Source organism: Choloepus didactylus, chromosome 12 (genome assembly GCF_015220235.1).
Source record: "Choloepus didactylus isolate mChoDid1 chromosome 12, mChoDid1.pri, whole genome shotgun sequence".
Classification (NCBI taxonomy): domain Eukaryota; kingdom Metazoa; phylum Chordata; class Mammalia; order Pilosa; family Megalonychidae; genus Choloepus; species Choloepus didactylus.
In genome coordinates, this window is record NC_051318.1 from 49,553,822 (window position 1) to 49,565,887 (window position 12,066).

Below are 12,066 nucleotides of genomic sequence, written 5' to 3' on the forward strand. Positions count from 1 at the left end.
GAAAAGAGGTTTTGATATGTGTTGCAGGTCCCCAGTTACTGCTACTCATAGAATAAAATTTGGTTCTAAAAAACTATGTTTGATAGTTCCAAATATTTTAAAAATTAAAATACACTTTAAAATCTTAAGTGTACATTGTAACCTTCTGTTATTAGAAAGATGATGCAGGCTAGTCCTCCAGGACTTTTTTTGGAATGCATTTCCAAATGTTCTCTCTTTTTTCAAAGAACACTGTGGAGTGAGTTGCTACGATGGAGTGTTACAGAAATGCAGGCTCATGGACACAACAGAAACTTTCAGCAAATGACCTCATTACTACATGCACAAAAGAGAGTCCAGAAGGGCAAATAACCTCTTTGTTACTTTCACAGCACAAAGAGTCCAAAAGAGCAGGGGAAGAAGTCCCATTGTGGTTGATCTCCCCATGTGGCCAACTCTGCTCAGGTCGTGGTCAGTAGACGGCAGCTTCACATATCCCACTTTACAACAGAGAAGAGAGACAAATCTATTCTGTGTAATTTTCCCAGAGAAGGAGGTGGGGGAAGGTGAAGACTGGATAATGGCTGCTTGGCAGGTGCCTGTGACTTCCCTAACAAACACTTGAAATCATCTGGCAAAGACTGAATTCAGTCTTTTAGTTGCCTTTAAAACATTGTCTTCATATAAGTAAAGCTTTATTTCACTGCAAAATTAATGTTACTCTACTGCTGAATGCATTTGAATTTTTTCACTGACTAAATCCTCTATATATTTTAATTCCAAGCTGTGGGCGTAATTATGCTGTTGTTTCATTGCATTTCACAGCATTCTCATTCAAATCCCACATTATTAAGCAAGGCATCAGTTTCTCTACTAGTTCCTAGTAAGTAGGGAATTCCTGTAGTGATTAAGGGTATTTACTTCCTGTATGTTGTCTTCAAAGATCATCATTATTTATTAAATCTGCATTATAACTGATATGCTATGTGCAAGTGTTCATATGAAAGATGATCTCTTGTTTATAAGAAGACAGTAATGTGCTATAACAATAGACAGAATTCAATCTGTAGTGCCTCATGAATAATAAAAACATATTGCTCCTAGTACTGTCTGCTATGGAAATTTTTTTAAAAAATGCTCACTAAGCAAAATGTGATTTATCAAAACAGCTCTGGTTTGTAATCTGTATCTGCAATACTGAATTATTACATAACTCTATTTCCAGACTTAACACCGTATTAAAACATTTGTTTGCTTTTATTCTCTTATTTTTATATTATTTTGAACATTGTATTAAGATTGCCCTTGTAACTTATGCTCTTTTTCTTCTTACTATAGCTATAGAATTTCTCACTCCTTAAGGTTGTCTTCAGTATCCAATAAGTAAATTAAACTTGTGTGAGTAACTTATCTTTACTATAGTTAATTATCATAGATATCCTACATAACATTTATTTTCAAGCTTCACACTCTGTGAGGGAGAATGCTTCAAAAATCATTATTAAAAGGAACATTTCATTCTGATTTGCCTATGAGTTATCCTCTCATTTGCTTTCACAATTTATTGTTATAAATCACAACATCTGAAGTCTTTCTATAAGAGAATTTTCATGAGGGAAAATGAAAACTTATGCTATTAAGCATTCTGAAGCTGGGTTTAAGTAGACAGCCATAAATTTACTGATCTTTATAGGAAACTTACAAGCAGATCAGAGAGCTTCCTGGGAATGATCTGTGGGCAGAGGCAATTACCTATCTGGGGAAACTATACCTATGAATGTTAGAGTTAGATAGACTAACTTCACAATATTTCATCTAACATCTTTTTCTATCTATATCAACATGTACATCCTGGGACCTCAAGCAGGGATCTCTTGCCCTTTATATATATATGTGTGTGTATATATATATATGTATGTGTGTGTGTATATATATATTTAAATATATCCAAAGGAGTCACTTTCTTTTGGTTGCGACTGTGAAATATAGATTTCCTTGTATAATCATAATGCCACATATCCAACCAGAACTTAATTCGGGGGACCAAATGTCTGTTAACTTCACTGCTATTCTGTGATCAGTTCATTTTGTTCAAACCTTATGGGCAGCACTTGAAATGCTGTAAAGGAGTTAGTTTTATTTAGTGGTGACACCCAGGATGTTGAGAGACCAGCAATGGGCTTATATCCTGCCATGGGCAATACTGTGACAATTCCTCTGGGGTCTTCGGCTATCCTGGATGAGCCTGGGGGTTCAGCCTACAGCAGTCTAGATTCTATTTGGATTCTGCATTCCCTAATTTTAAACTAAAAACTTCCACAGGGAACATGGTTTAGTATCAACTCTAACCTAAAATTGGACCAGTCTTAATGATATGGAGAGTTTATAATGTTCACAAAGTAGAAATTTGGTTGCTATCAAGTACATAAATGAATCAACAAATACATGACTTAGGTTGCCATTCCACTGTCCCTAGCCATCTGACTAAACTATATAATAAGAAAGCCATTTGTAAGTTCATGGACTCAAATAATTTTCTCAGTGATGGCCTTGTTTATTTGTATATAGCTGTATGAAATATAGCACCAAATTGTGGTGTCTCTGTCATAGTATCAAAATATTCTTGTAGGAAATTAAAAAAAAAAGATTGATTAAAACATACATATTCCATATATGTCATCTCAGATTGCTTAGAATCTATAAATTGTTTATTTCCAATATGACTTTAAATAATTTTTAATGATGCAGTTATAATGCATTTTTTAAAAAGAGTTAGACTAGATTTCTGGTGTATTGTTCTCTATCTAAAGCATTTTCTTTTTCTGATGACTTGTTTTCTTAGCATAATTACTAGAGTTAAAGGGCAATGCTATCAATGCTTTGTCATTTGCATCTGAGTATTTGAATCTAATTTTAAACAAAATTAAAAAAGTCTTGGAACTATAAACTTTGACTAACACTAAGTCATGACTTATACTACATAATACATTGCCAAATAATGGCAAAAATAGAATGTACCTTTAGCAAAAGGGCAAACTCAGGAAGGGGTCCATTAAATATGAATTCTTATCACAATAAAATTATATCATGGTGTCCCATCTCAAATCTAGCTTTGTAAGGATTTTTGTCAGAGGTTTAAATTTCCCTGATGAAATTCGGTAAAACTCTAGATGATTATAATTGAATTCAGACCTCTTAAAGGTGAGTGACTGCACATAATAATGATTTTTCTACAGACATGTGCAATGGCTTTGCATTCTTCATTTTATATCTTATATACATATTCTTCATGTTACATAAAATGACAATAATATAACTTTTGTTAAGCCCCTGTTATTCCCACAAGCAATTATCATTGACCAAAATGATGAGAGACAAGGAGCCCTACCAGTTCCTTAATAGTGTGAAAAAAATAGGAATAAAAAAACCACATTAACTTTACATCTTCCATCTCTAAAAGTTCTAAATGCTCTCAAACTGACAAAGATAAATATATATGTATATATTTATCCAAGTAACTTTTATATTTTATTTTAAAATACAAAAGTTTGCATTTTAAGATTATTTAGAATCATCAATTTTTTTTTAATTTAGTAATGCATGTACACCTAAAAATAGATAGCTAGCAGATACAGCTGAAATCTCTGAAACAATGCCTCTATTTTTTGGAGAATATTTTTTTGAGTAACAATCATGAATGCCTGAAGCAGTGTTGAGGATATCTTTTCATTTCTAAGTACAACACCTTCTACTTGACTACAGGCTCAAAATAACCACAGAAGTCATTGCTTGCAATTTTCTGGAACTAATATTTGGTCAAGGATATCTAAGCCTCAGGCAGTGACAAAGATCATTGTGTCTTACAATTCTGTATCTGGAATAAATGTGCAGGCTTCTGTTTACATCCTACCCTAAAACTCCCACTTCATCTGCCACCTCATGTCTCCAGGTAGATGAACCAAAGCTAAGGTTGCCTAATAATAGTCAATATAATTGGCAGTCCAGGAAATAACTTGTGGAAATGTTATGCCTCCATAGGGTAACTAGGAACTGCTAAAGTTTTCATCCTCTGGTTATCCCTATGCAGAAGTTTACTTTTTCTTCTCTTGACCAAAATGCATTCCCTTTCTCTGACCCTGCTCTCACCACCACAGTTACCATGTCTTCTCAAAGAGACATACACACCCATCACTGCATCATTTATTCCCCAGTCCACACTTACTCAGATGAATGCTAGAGGAATTATTTCACTCTCTTTGCAATGAAATTTATAGCAAAATTTTATCAGCCATGTTTTAGCTGTTATAATTTGTCTATCTAGGGGGAAAAATTTGGAAAAAAATTTTCTCTTTGGAAAGCAGGTCAGTAATTAATAGCAATAAACCTTGTGCAAGTTAAAAAATGAAGAGACAATTAAGGCAACTGTTTCAGTAATGATCAGTTCTTCTTCTTGCTTATGGTCATGTATGTATACATGAAAATATTACCCTTTATACATGAGATAAAAAAGTAATGGCTGATTATTAATAATCAGAGAGCCAACTTTACTTGAGTAATATGCCAGACACTGTTACGCACTTCACACGTATTTTCTCATTTAACTGACGATTAACCTTATGAAGTTTTTACATTCATTTTAAAGAAGTGAGAAAGGAAAAAAAATGAAGAGATCATCACTTGCCCAAATCAAGTAGCAGAGTTGAGACTGGGACCCATTTCTATTTGACCTCATCAAGAAGATTACCCTTCCCCAGATTAATCCAGATGAATGCAAATCAGCTCAGTGATGTAGCTGTCCTGTAAAAAAGTCATTTACCTCTTTACTCAATGGGAAACAATTAAAGCAGCAATCAAATTTTATATCTTAGAAAAATGGAATTTGAAGTTAGGTCAGACATGCCTTCTGGAAAGATGAAGATTTGGGAAATGCCTTAGAATCCAATAGCCAAAATAAGAACAACGAATGTTTGCATATGTTGGGGAGGACAATATTTACTCCTTTCAATTATTTTTAAAAATAACTGCCTAAAAAGTAGATAAAAAAAGACCTACTAAATAAATAAACCATTGCCTCCATCCACATTTACATTATACAATAGATATGTTTATTCCTGACTTCTCTGGCTTTCATAGAAAGGAGTCACTTTATGCTCCACTCCCCAGGAAAGAAATGTGTGGGAGAAATACATCTGACTAATGCATTTAAGAAAAGAACTGAGTGGGGTGACTCAGTGCCTCCTGGGTTTCCTTTTGCATTAAGCTGCCTTTTAAGTCATGTGAATCCTCTGCTGCTCCATGGAGTAAGCTTAGAGAACCTGGCCCTTGCCCCACAGGGGAGGTGTGCAGATGGTCAACCCCACTAGGAATTGGACTTTGAAGTCTGCCTAATTCTAGGGTGAAGGATAAGCAAGCCCATTTTGCTAAATTGACTAAAACTTTGTTCTCTAGTCTGCATTCTCAGTCATAAACCTGGCATTTCACCTTTGGGTTTTCTGCTCTATGTCTTGTTTCTAATCTGAGAAAAGAAGAAAGGGATATTTTTTATTGTCTCCATAAAAGCTGAGCATCCACATATGGATGAAACTTGAAGACAACATGTTGAGTGAGATAAGCCACATACAAATGGACAATACAGCATGATTTCACTTATATAAAATATCTAGAATCTGCAAATTCATAGAGACAGAAAGTAGAATTGCAGGTTATCAGGGACTGGGTGGGGGAAGGCATGAGAAAGGGGAGTTATTGCTTAATGGGTACACAGATTCTGTTTGAGATAATGAAAAATGCTTTGGTAATGGATGGTGGTTATAGTAGTACAACATTTTGAATGTAATTAATACCATAGAATTGTACACTTGAAAATAGTTAAAATGGGAACTTTTGACTTGTGTATGTGTTGCCATAGTAAAAACTTTGAGAAATCTATTAGATGCTAAAGTATTTACAGGGATAACTTAAATATCTGGAATTCATTTTAAAATACTCCAATCCAGGTAGGGGGCACAGGAGGTAAGAAATGATTGACAAAATGCTGATAAGTGATGAAACTGGGTGATGGACACAAGGTACGCATTATTTTATTTTCCATACTTTACTTAAATGTCTAAAAATTTTCCATACTAAAACTTAAAACTTTAAAAAATGTTTAAAAAACTAAGCACTGTTTTTGGGAACCAAAACAGGTTGTTTGGGAACCAAAACAATTTGAAGTTTCTGATGCAGTTCTTGTGAAAGGCCTTAGAAAGTGCAGCCATGCAGCATTTTGAATTTAGCCTTCATAGTGGTTTATCTACAGGGGATTGAGTGTTTTAGAGGTTCAGTGCTATTTTTAAGAGACCTTTAACTTATTACACATCAGTTGTATAAGCCTTAATAAGCAGGAATAGCATTCTCTGCAGCTGACATTTACCTGACGTATGGCATGAGACGGTCTCTCATGAGTGAACATTTCTCCACCTTAAGTGATACAGATTTTACCTAGCAGATAGATCATATTGGAAAAAAAGGAGACTTTGAGATCTTTACACTCACTTAAAACAAGCAGAAATTCATTACACAGATGTTTAAATCATTGGTGTATGCAATGATTTTCTCTGCTTTCCTTGTATTTCTCAGACTTTACCTCACATTGGAATTACAACAATAAAGGCAGCTGGATTGCAAGTGGACAAGAGTATCAAGGTGTGAGTTCCACAGTGCCAATCAGATGTCCCCAAATTCTGTTCGTTTCTGTGTGATTTTGAACTATGTTAAGGGCGAAGAGTAAGATAGCTAAGAGAAATCATCTTTAGTAATCAATAACGTTTTCATATTGTCTTGAGTCAGCTCCCTCACTTGGTCTCAAAGAGGACCCAGATTGAGTCATTTCTGAAGCTCTGATTAGATTTCAGAGATCTAGACTGTGATCTGGATTTGTTATACAGAAGGAGATAGGAATAGAAGCCGTTAATTTATAGAGAATATGTCATCAACTTCGACTGAAGCCAACAAACATGTCAATAAAATTATTGTCAGTGTGAAGACTTTAGAAGGCATTTTAAAAGGGCTGAGCTGAAACATTTTGTCTCTAGGAATCTGGTTTCTCAGGAAATTTAGTCACTGAATTGGTTTAAAAACATGCTTTGGTCTTGATAACAAGAATACTGAAAAGTGAGAACATAATAAAGATAAGCTAATTAGACTGAAGGATGTTTTTCCAGAAGAGAAATGTGATTTTAAAGGAGAGGATATACAGATATGAAAAAGGAAAAAGAGAATATTGGAGGTTAGGCCTGGGTGCAATTAGTTTTAAAGAAAGTATTAAAGATGGGACACATGTTTTGGTTCCTATTGGATAGAGTGGCTAAGTTCAAAAAAAAAAGTCTAGCAGAAGAAAAGAGGCAACATCTTATTGAAAGGAAAACTTATCTCAGAAAGAGACCAAAAAAAAAAAAAAAAAGGAAAACACTGAAACATTGAGAGGCATCATTTTAAAGATTGAATTTAAAATAGAGTTTATTTAAAAATGAATCAAAATTTGAAGATAGAGATGGTATATGAAGTAGTTAGAAAAAAAAAATGGACAAATTGGGGAGGTAAAGACTATTAAGATCAGTGCCAAATAATCATGCAACTACAAAGTTAGTTTCAAAGTGACCTTGATAATATATGTGAAAAAGAGCCAGACTGGACAATAATGAATCATTTCCATCCCCGGTCTTATGGGAAAATATTCATTTTTTGGAAAGACTAAGAACCAGGAAATGTGAAGACGCATAATATGTCTTTGTATATCCATTTATTTTTGCAGACCCAGAACTCATTCATTTGCTAGATCTCACGAAGGGGCCCCACAAAACAAATGCTAGAGAATTTAATAGGACATTTAAATGTCTCACTCCTCCCCAACATACAAATGGCAAAATAAGATTTTATACCTCAGAAAATTGTTCACTCTATATGTGGTAGAGAAAAAAAAGAAAGAAATGAACTCAGGTTAAACAGCCAAAAACTCCAGCTGAGCCTTCCAAAAAGTGTAGTGTGTAAAAAGAGGAAAAAAAAAAAAAAAAAAAAAAGGCATAGTCACTTACTGCAGAGCAAGAGTAGAAAGAAATGTCACGCAAGTTTGGGAATATTCAAAATCGAATGGAAGACAAGGCCAAGACGCCTTGGGGAGAAGTAGTGGCCACAAGGATGTGGTATTATTTTTTGTTTTGTTTTTTTTACTTTGTGTGTGTATGTGTGCTGTGCCCAATGGCACAGGAAAGCAAAGAACCTCAAGATCTGGGAACTGGGCCACCATCAGTGTAAATTTCTACACATTGCTAAAAGGCACTTATGTCTCAAATGCCACTTTCTGAGGAAGGAAACAATATGATTACAGTCCTGGCTTTAGCTACTGAAGTGATATTTGCTGCCCAGATATCTCAGAAAGGAACTTTAATTCACAGTGCCAAAGAGTTTATTTTTTCAGATTTTTTTTATTAAGAATTATGGACTTGATACTTTTGTATTTTAATTTACATGGGCAAGAGGATTTAATTTTTGGATTGCAATAATTTCTTATGAACTTCATAATGGGAGGAAGCTTAAATCCAAATAAACAGAATGTCTGTGTGGCTGACTATTATCAGGTTATGACAATATTTATTAATTAACCTCATCTCTTATTTCGCCCCATTACTATTTGATGGTGTTTTATAATCTCTGGTGAGTTGTCTTCCATAATTTGTGTTGGAAACCAATTGGGAAGTAGTATTCAGGTTAGGGTTTAGCAAAGCCTTTCAGGTACATTAATTAATGGATTGTTCTAACCCAATGCTTCTCTAATTTTAATATGCATAAGAATTATCTGGGGATCCTGTTAAACTACAAAATCAGTAGATCTTGGAGTGGGTATGAAATTCTGCATATCTAACGCATTCTATATTTCTTCAAGCTCCCTGGTGGCTGTGTTGTTTCTGGTCTATAATAGCTTGGTTCTAATCCATTTCAAAATCGAACTTCCTGCCTGTGAATCCAGGAGGGCCTCACACAGAAACAGTGTTGGTATTAGGGTAGTGACCTCCTGTTGGGGACAGGATTGTGCTGATAAATCACCCCTCTCCTCTACTAAAGTAAGTGATCACAGTCAGGGCTGGTCATAGAATTAATCGCTTAGCCCAATTTCTAATAAGAAAAAAATCTGAGGATTATTAGGAGGCATATTTACTTCCCATTGCTCATATTTCCATTGAAGAGGATCAAATTCTTACCTCATAACCCTAGGAATACAGGTAGTGAAGAAGCACAATCAGCTACACTCTGCTGGCTCCCTCTCTTCTGTGGGGCATGGAGAAGTGACATATATATTTGATTGGCTTGTGTCACTCCAGGTTCTCTTGTGGAGACAGCTAGCCTCAGGATGTCTGCTTTATCTCCTCCTTCAGATGATAAGCTTATGAGGAAGGCGATCATATTTCAGCTCTGCCAATACCAGGTGCATCAGTCTTTTTTTCCTGAGATGAAGCATTCATGACCAGGTGGCCACGTTCTTAACCACATTCACCAATCAGCATTATCATAAATAAGGATATCATTTTCTCTCCATCTGTCTGATCCCTATGTCTTACTTATCAACAAGTTCCAAATTCAGAAAGAGAAGACAGGAGTATCCTTTATAGACCTCCTAAAAGACCATTGGCAAATACAATATTATCGAAATGCCTCTTGATGTGTGCTTCTCTGGCAATGGATCTGTTTCTCTCCTGGACTCTAATTGCCATTGGTTTGAGTCATGAGACAGGACTTGGGGAAGAGAAATGAAACAATAGGCAGATCCTTCCAGGCCTCTGGGGTTATAGGGGAAAAGGAATATACTGGTAAATGATGAGGTCTCTCTAGAATATTGTCACTTTCTCCATTCAGTCTTACTCTTAGCAAGAGAAAACTTTTAAATGAGGCCAAGCATGTATTAGGGAAACTTAGCACATAGAGCAAGTGTCCTGATTCCCTTGAACTAGCAGAGAGAAAGCCACAGGTCAATTGAAGAACTTTGGCTCCCAGGTCAGTGCACCAAAATGTTAGAGAGAATGCACAGATAAGGAATAAGAATGGTTAGGGGGAGCAGTTAATTAAGAAATAGATGTAATTCTCCACCCCACCCCTATGTGTAGTGAGCAGGCAGCCTAGAAATAATTGCTACCTCTACAATTTAATTAAGAGTCATTGATTAAATGATTTAAAAGATTAGAGGCCTGAGGTTGGAGAAATGAAACCTCTGAATTTAAGGACTTTAAGATCAAAGGTAAATGGACCAGAATCACAGATCTTAACAAGAGGTGTCAGCAGGTCCCCCAAATCAAAACCATTCCATTGTCAGTAGTTACTTGTCCAGTAATCAAGCCAGACTAGCCCCTCACAACAGAAAACAGATCCAGGGAACATTCATGAATCTTAGATCCTCTAAACTACAACAAGGATACAGTTCAACTACTCATATACACAGTTGACATTTTGGAGAAGGTAAAGGGGGAGGGACATAATCTGAAAGAGACTCATTTATATAAAAAGAACTGTTTAAACCAGAATTGGAGGGGAGTTGACCTATGAATAGACTAACTACTTTAACATGAAGAAACTGAGATGTTATTGATTGAAATGCCTAAGTTTCCATACCAGTGGAATGAGACACATTAGAATTATCAGATCAGCTATAGAGTAAACAAAAGCTACATTTTCTATGATCACATGAGAGTAGAATAAATGAATTTGTATTTTGCTACATATATTTTAAATAGACGTAACACTCATGTAAACCAACTCCAATAATGGGAGCCAAGATATTTCATCAAATTTAAAAACAAATAGAAGAGCAGTGATGAAAAAAAGGAAAAGAAATTGCAGTCTAAGGTATACATGGAGGACACTACATCCAAGGAAGACGTAGTGGTAAGTCTCTAGGGTTGGAAATGCAGGGAATGAGAAGTGGTATTGAAAATGGGACTTGATTTAAGGTCTGTGACTGGAACAATCAAATTTTAAATCCCCTCCCCTCTAACTCTTCTTACAGATGGGCTTGCAATCAGGTACCCCAGGCACTTCATAAAAGTGATTTAATTACTTAATTCATTTCTTCACTAGGGAGAAATTAAGATAAAGAGAAAGCAGGTTAGCAATAAGGTAAATAAAGGAAAAGAGATTTGTCTCAGAATTCTCATCAGCAACACTGGATGTCAGAAGACAAGGGAGTAATACCTTCTAAATTCTAAATCTAGAATTGAAAATGAAGAGATTAGCAATAATGCCAAAGGCAGAAGAAAAGCATTACAGAAATTTCAAGACTCAGAAACTTATTTCAGATATACTTTATCTTAGGAAATTAGTTGACAAAGTGCCTCTAAAATATGAGGATTTATGTCAAGAAAAGATTCTGAGGGCCAGTAAATAATCATTCCAAACCTGGAGATCAGTGAAAGAAAATTCTAGAATAAGAATTGAAACAGGAAGATGGAATTCTCTGGGAGGCAGATCATGGCTATAAAGACAAAGGCATGTCTCAGAATTGACAGTATGAATTAAAAAAATAAATAATAAATATGTAGGTAAGGGAAAATAAAACTAGAAGAAAAATCTATAAAACCCATGTTTAAAATATGAAGCAAATGAAAATATCCCATGGTTTTTGAAGAATTAGTGGAATCTATGTTAGTCCAGGTGGTCAGAAGCAGATGCCAAGACAGTATTAAACATGCCAGGATTTTATTAGGGGAAGTGACTATTAGAAGAAATGGGAAGGAAGCTCGGAGAGCTGGGAGAGTTTTCAGAAGATCATGAAAGTCTGACCTTAAGTGAAGACGAGAGGGTGGGAAGGTTGGGTGGGAGCATCCTAGACTGCTGAGCAGTATAAGGAGGTGCAGCAAGGCCTTCAGGGAGTTCTCGAGCCCAAGGCAGCTGACAAGGAGCCACCTGCCTTAGTGAATATTATGCTCAGTCATTGGCTGGCACCTGCCCATGGGAAGTCTTAGCACAAACGCAGGTATGGATATTCACAGCTCAGCAGCTGGTGTCCTTCATTAATAAGTTCCCTGTAGTTGAAGTCTACAAGGTTCCTTCTCATGGCCACCA